This window comes from Saccopteryx leptura, chromosome X (genome assembly GCF_036850995.1).
Source record: "Saccopteryx leptura isolate mSacLep1 chromosome X, mSacLep1_pri_phased_curated, whole genome shotgun sequence".
Taxonomy (NCBI): Eukaryota; Metazoa; Chordata; class Mammalia; order Chiroptera; family Emballonuridae; genus Saccopteryx; species Saccopteryx leptura.
In genome coordinates this window covers 116,843,466-116,850,934 of record NC_089516.1, presented here as the reverse complement: position 1 = coordinate 116,850,934, position 7,469 = coordinate 116,843,466, and the positions used below count along the sequence as shown (strand labels likewise).

Genomic DNA, 7,469 nt, shown 5'->3' with positions numbered 1-7,469 from the left:
AGCTACCTTCAGTGCCTGAGGCCAACACATGGACCAATCAAGCCACTGGTTACAAGAGGGGAAGGGGAATAGAAAAGGGAAGAAAAGCAGATGGGCGCTTCTCATGTGTGCCCTGACTAGGGATCGAACCTGGGTGTCCATCTGCTGGGCTGACGCTCTATCCACTGAGCAAACCAGCCAGGGCCATTGAATGTTCATTTAATAAATGTTAACGTGTATGACAAAGTTTAGAACAAGACTCACTCTCATAATCTTATAGGGAGATTGTGAAAAAGTTAAATAACCCTCACCCATGTCAAATTCAGACTTCTCTGATGCTACAGTTATCTCCAAATAAATAGAGATAAAATCAAATTGACTAAGACCAGTTTACAATACATGGTAAGTGTTCAAAGAATGTTAGTTGTTATTTTATTTAAAAATGAATACAATTATGACTTATTAAGATACTCAAAAACAGTGGGAAGAAAAGGAAGTGATTTACTTATAGTGCACATAAAAGAATTTCCAAATAAACCAAATATGTGTGACACGACAAAGTAAAATCACATGGAGTATGGGATTCCAAGGCCACCTTCCACCACCACACGTGCAGAACTACAAGCACTGCAAGGAGAAGCATTGAGAAGCCATCAAATACCTTTAGACAAAAGAAATCTCATACTTAACCACAAAAGCAAATTTATCCACTCCCAGTGGTTAAAGAATGCCCCCTTGAAGCCAGATTGTGTTTAAACTCCATTTAAAACCATACACCCGCACATTCATTAAGGCTTTCTACATGTCTCAGCACACTCACACTGCTAGTTGTCTTATTTTGCCCACATCAATGTGAAATAGGTAAGGCAGGTAACATTCATATTTTATAGATGAGGAAACAGGCATGATGGAAGAGAGTAAGTTGGCTAAAGATACACACAGACTCAGGTCTTCTAATTGTCTGCCCAAGGCTTTTCTAACCCAATTTCCAGTTATTTAGATTCAGGTTCAAGTAGTTTTCAGGCAAAGATAACACAACAATTGAGATTAAAAAAAAAAAAAAAAAACTAAACAAAAGAAACCAAAACTGTGTGAAGCCACAAAGCAGCCTACGTGATGCATTTTTCTCCAACAAAGAGTCAAACTTTTCTTTATTACCATTTGCAATATCAGCTTGTGACACCTTTGGTAATACTTAGAAGCAACAGACAAATAGAGGTTCAAATGAGAAGATCATACCACCAAACCATATAATCATCCCACCCTACCGGAAGCCAAAGCCGTTGGCCTCTACCGAGGTGATGAACAGACCACTGAATACAAGCTCAGAGCTACAGCGAGGTAGGCTTCCAACTTGCTTCAAGAGTGGAAGCAATAAAAACTAGAACAGAGATTCTTCTAGCTATCAATAAATAAGGTCATCTAAACGCAGTGCCATGAACCAAGCATGGAAGCTATCGACTGGAAAGGAGGCAACAAAAAAGGAAGTAACTCTGCCTAGGGTTCCATTCCCCCTTAAGCTGGAGACAGTTCTTTCCTCCCAGTTCCTACACTTCTTTTAGTTTCTGCAGCTTAATACTTACAAAATCGGCCAGCATCTGTGGAATACCTTCTATACTGGCTCAGCACACAACAGGAGAATTTGGAACAGCACAGGAGAGAAGTAGCAAGCACAGTTGACCCTGAATAACACAGATTCGAACTGAGCAGGTTCACTTCTACACGAATTTTTTTTTTTCAGTAAATATATAGTTGGCCCTCTCTATCCTTGGGTTTCACATCCACAGATTCACAACTACAGATGGAAAACAGTACTTATTTGTTTTGTTTTAAATTTTATTTTTCAATTACAGTTTACATTCAATATTATTTTGTATTAGTTTTGGGTGTACAGCACAGTGGTTAGACCATCATACACTTTCCAAAGTATTCCCCCTGATGTATCCAGTACCTATCTGGCATTGTACATAGTTATTACAATATTACTGACTATATTTCCTATGCTGTACTTTACATCCTTTTGAGTATTCTATAACTATTAATCTGTACATCTCAATCCCTTCATCTTTTTCACCCAGCTCCCTAACTACCCTCCCTTCTGGCAACCATCAGCTGGAAAACAGTATTTCTGATCCATGGTTGGATGCTGAGGGCCAACTTAAATTATACTCTGATTTTTCAAGTGCCAGGGGATGGAGATTAGCACCGTAATCCCCATGTTATCCAAGGATCAACTGTAAAGTGTCTGCCCCTAAAAGAGCTTTACTATCAAGTTGGGGAGAGCAGATACTTATATCTATGAAACAATGAGGTCAGAGTGCAGGGCATTAGATAAAGGGTCAGTTATGTAATAGAGTAGGCAACAGAAAAAGGTAAAAAAAAAGAAGCAGAGAGAAAAGAAACTCATTTAACCCTGATAATAACCCTCTGAAGTAGAAAGTACATAGTATTATTCCTATTTCACAGATAAGAAAACTGAAACTCAGAAGGATTACACAAATTGCCAAAGAAACATAGGTAGTAAGTGGTGAGTAAGGAGTTCAACCAAGATCTGTCTGAATCCAAGAAGATTGGACTATACAAAGAATGCTTCCTGGAGGACCCAGGGCTCCAACCAGTTCTTAAAAGATGGGAAGGGCCTGAAATTTAAAGTGCCTTACAAACAGGTAGGAACTTGGTAACAATAAAAGGGCATTGTGCAGAGTCACATAACGAAGGCAGTATCTTGGGAATGATTTTGCAGTGATTAGGCAGAATGACTCAAAAGAGTGAAAACCTGCAATAGGACACCAGTCAGTAGCTGTTACAGATGGCAAGCAGGGAGTGCTGTAGGGTGTCATATACCAAGACAGAAGGAGATATAGTAAAGTAGAATTCAAATATCTCAGGGAGAAAACACAAGGTGAGGTGACTTTAAAAACTGGGATAAAGAAGTAAGAAATGATTCCAAGAATTTGAGCCTGAAGTACCGAGAACACTGGTATTGTGCAATGGGAATTACATCATCAGGAGAAGAACAAGGCTGGAACACTTGGTTTGGAACAAATTGAAATTGAAATGTGGACCAAAAAATCCACGTAGAAGTGCCAGGAGACAGTTGAAGAAATGGGTCAGGAGTTCAGATGAAGTCAGAGCCATAGGCATCAGTCTCCATATAGAAGTGCTAGTTGAAATCATGAATGTTGATTAGTGACTGTGACAACCATTGATGTTTGCCTACCAAGAAGCTAGTCCTCATTTCTCCTTGCTTACAGAATCGCAATTTTGTCCTATAGCAGACACTCATGTTCTTAAGGGAGGCTGCAAGCTCTTCTACTCCAGAGGAGAAAATTGGGGAAAAAAATGGTCGAGGCCAGTGTTATTTAACCTTGGATACACAGGGGAGTCACATGGGGAACTTTAAAAATGTTGACACCAGGGTCGCATAGTCAAAGTTGAGATCCACTGATAAACGCTGCTGTGACTTACTTGAAGTCTTGATTGGCCACATTTTGGCATTATGCCAACATTAGTTGGTTCTTCCAACTCCTGAGGAGAGCCTGACTATCATGGTAGTCTCATTCTCCTTGGCAGTGATTGATGTAGGTAATCCTAGCTGACAGGTCCTGAAGGGAAGTTGGGTGGTGTGGTGAAAACAGCTGTGTTAGGCTGATTAGTGCCTGAGCACGTGGCAGCACCACATGTGTATAGTCTATATAAGGCTATGGGTGCTCGCCTTCAGGACAGACTGCAGATTGCCTGCCCATCACTGTGAGGGGCCACTTTTTGCTGTTTGTTTGCCTGAGAAGTGGTTTTTCCTGCCTGTTTGCTTGTCCACCACTACAAGAATCTATTAAATGGGAACGGCCCAACGCTTTCTGGCTCCACAGTTTCTCTACCGTCTGCCCTAATCCAATGTGAACCTGCCTGGCCTCGGCCACCGGCATTACAGGGGGGAGCATGGGAGATAGGTTTTCCTTCTCAAAATTAAATGCACTACAGGAAGGACCTTATGCTAGATGAAAACCATCATTACTACATGTGATGCATGGAACTGCTGCAACCATCTCACAATTCAAGATGAAAAGATGAAAAACACCTGGATTCTTTAATGAGGTCCCCGAGCTACTAAATTGACCAATTTTGTAACCTCCACACTTTTAAATATTTTCTTATAAGAAATAATATTTGTCCTTATTGTTTAAGTCATCTTGAGTTGAGTTCTATTACTTGCAACTAAAGCATCCCAACTGGAAACACTAATAAATGCTTCTGCGATGAATTTCCATATATTTCATAGTAAATATTACACTATATTGTATTCATTCAGTTCTCAGAAGATATGGATTGTGCTAATATATTTTTTGTTACCCAAGAGCGCAATCTAGGTCTCTAAACATAAATATTTAAACATTAAAAAAATGATGGATGGACGAAACAGACGTGAAGAAAAGAGAAGAGTGTCAATGGCTGTTTGTCTTCAGGAGCCTCCACAGTCAGGATGAAGAAGAGAAAAGAGGGAACCAGGAAATGAAAGAAAGATGGGCAAGGGGATGGAAGAAAAACTAGCAGAGGTCTGGGTCATGAAAGCCAAATACCAAAAAATAAAAAATCAATACATTAGGGTAGTCAGTGTCAGTGAGGATGAGAAAAACATGGGAGTAAAGAAAAGGTTATTGGGTTCCTGGGAGAGGGGTGACATTCAGCCAGCCATTCAAGGCCACAGATTTTCTATCCTAGAACCATGGCCCAGTTTGTCTGTAACCTTGTGGAGAAGTCCCCCATCCTGATAAACGCTGCTGTGACTTACTTGAAGTCTTGATTGGCCACATTTTGGCATTATGCCAACATTAGTTGGTTTTTCCAACCCCTGCGGAGAGTCTGACAGCTACTCAGAGCTTGAAAAAAATAGCCAGTAATGCTCAAACTGGTAACTTCAAACAGCTCACAATTAAGGAAGTTCTACTGAATGGTTTCGTGGCCACTGAGGTGTGGATGTGGTTTTATATCAGTGAGATCATAGGTAAGTATGTTATTATTGGTTATAATGTTTGAATACCAATCTTTAACATCTATTTCTTTTTGGTTTATTATTTGAATGTTCTTGGACCATTAGTGATCAGAATGGTATCTGAATTTAAAAAAAAATAAAGAAATGTCAATTTTAAAAAGAAAGAAAGAAAGAAAGAAAGAAAGAAAGAAAGAAAGAAAGAAAGAAAGAAAGAAAGAAAGAAAGAAAGAAAGAAAGAAAGAAAAGTCTATTGAGATTTGGTGAGAGATAGTTGGGAACCTCTAGTATGTATTTTTACAAGCAGACATAAAACTTCATGAGAAAATTTTCTCAACAATCTAAGTTACTTGTCCTTTAATGAAATCTTTGGCATAAATGCTGCTGAAGCTGAAATTACTATTTTTAATGAGTGCAGCAGCATTTAATGGAATCTCAATAACTCCATCTTTAGTGGGGTTTCTGGTTGACATCACTAGCTTTGAGGACCCATACCCAACAGAAACTAGATCAAAGCCAAGACCTATTACTATCATCATGAAATATGGTAAAATATCCTTATAGGAAGAAGAGATTAAATTTTCTCTGCAGGAAAGTGAAAATTCGAGGTGTCAATTTCTCCAAACACAGCACAGCACCTGTCACACATACATAAGGTAGCATGAAAAGGCCACCTACTTGCTGACTTACTATCTTGCTCATAAGTCAAAGGGAGTTTCCCAGGATGGTAACACTTTCAATTAAGACATTCTAGAGTCCTAATTTCCATTTCAAATTATAGATTATCTCTACTTCCATTTAAAAAGTAACTTTATGCTACTGCCTTGGAATTCTTCTCTATATCTTCAATCTCTGAGAATGCTGTTTCTGGGAAGGAATCTTGAAGAAAGTCCCCTTCTTCTGTACATAAGCCCTTCCTCTTTTCCATCCAGGAGCTTTAGCCACTGTCCCACAAGTAGATCTTATAGGTAATAAGCTTGCTCTGAGAACTCTGTGAGATCTGTAGTAGCTCATTCTAAACTTGCTGAGAAATGTCAAGAACTCCCCAAATCTAATAAAGTTTGACCTGGGCATAGTCTTAGAATTAGCATGTTTAATACCATCGTCCAGTGTTTCCTACTATTCCCTGTGGTAGGTGTAGGGCCAGTAGCCACAGCCACCATCACAGCTGCCTGGCCCATGCAGGTTCGCATTTAATTCAGATAGACGGAAATGAAACAACAGAGCCAAGAACTGGTGGGCCATTACCATTAATCCTAGGTTGCACCCGGTGGGCAAGAAATACATACAGTGGGAAAACACTTCCCTTTCCATTCAGGGCTCCCAAAGCCACTGACTCATCCGAGTATTCCTAGAATCAAAGGTTTGTACTTCACCAGCCTTATTCATTTCTGTTCCCTATCTCCTTCTCTCTGTACAAACTCTGCACAAACTGGCTTCTCGTTCAGCACTTCGCCATCTTGGCTGCTTCTCCTCTCCTCCACATGGCCTTTCTCTGCTCTCCCCTAGCATGGGCTTCTCTGCCCCATTTTATAGTGTAGAAATTAAAACCTTTAATCCAATATACAAACAAGGAAGTCTCTGATACAAAGTCATGTATCTGAGGCATAAATGGGACTCCTCATGAGAATGCACCACCCCCTATCTCGCAACAGTCCAGGGTATGGGGAAAAGCTTAGTCTTAAAACTAAGCCTTATGCTATAACGACCCTGCCTGCTTACAGCCTGTCCCCCACACCCAATGCAAACTATAAGTGAGCAAACATATATCATATTTACAAACTTATTTGACCAACAGTAGGTAAAATAATGATCCCCCACTCAAAGATGTTCACATAATAATCTCCAAAACCTATGAACATGTTACATTACATGGCAAAAGGACTTCGCAGTGTGGTTAAATTAAATATCTTGAGATGAGATTACCCTAGATTATTCTGGTGGGTCCAATGTAATTACAAGAGTTCTTATAAGGGTGAGGCAGAAGTGTCAGAGTCAGAAGAAGAGGTGATAACAGAGTAAAGGGAATAAAAAGTGAAAAGGGAGAGGGGATTAAAGATGCTATGCTGCTGGCCCTGGCCAGCTGGCTCAGTGGTAGAGTGTCAGCCTTGCATGTGGAAATCCCAGGTTCGATTCCCAGCCAGGGCACACAGGAGAAGCGCCCATCTGCTTCTCCACCCTCCCCCCCTCTCCTTTCTCTCTCTGTCTCTCTCCCTTCTCCTCCCACAGCCATGGCTCCATTGGAGCAAAGTTGTCCCTGGGCACTGAGGGTGGCTGCATGGCCTCTGCCTCAGGCACTAGAATGGCTCCAGTTGCAACAGAGCAATGCCCCAGATGGGCAGATCATGGCTCCCTAGTGGGATCCCTAGTTGAGCACATGCAGGAGTCTGTCTCTCTGCCTCCCTGTTTCCCACTTCAGAAAAAAAAAAAAAAGATGCTATGCTGCTAAGTTTGAAGATGGAGAAGAATGTGGGTGACCTCTAGGAGCTAGAGAACAAAAGGA

The 7,469-nt window shown here is 40.6% G+C and overlaps 1 pseudogene; it reads left to right on the top strand.

Moving 5' to 3' along the window:
- The first annotated feature begins 4,702 nt into the window (after positions 1-4,702).
- Positions 4,703-5,013, top strand: LOC136386038 (ATP synthase subunit g, mitochondrial pseudogene; annotated as a pseudogene).
- Positions 5,014-7,469: the final 2,456 nt, after the last annotated feature.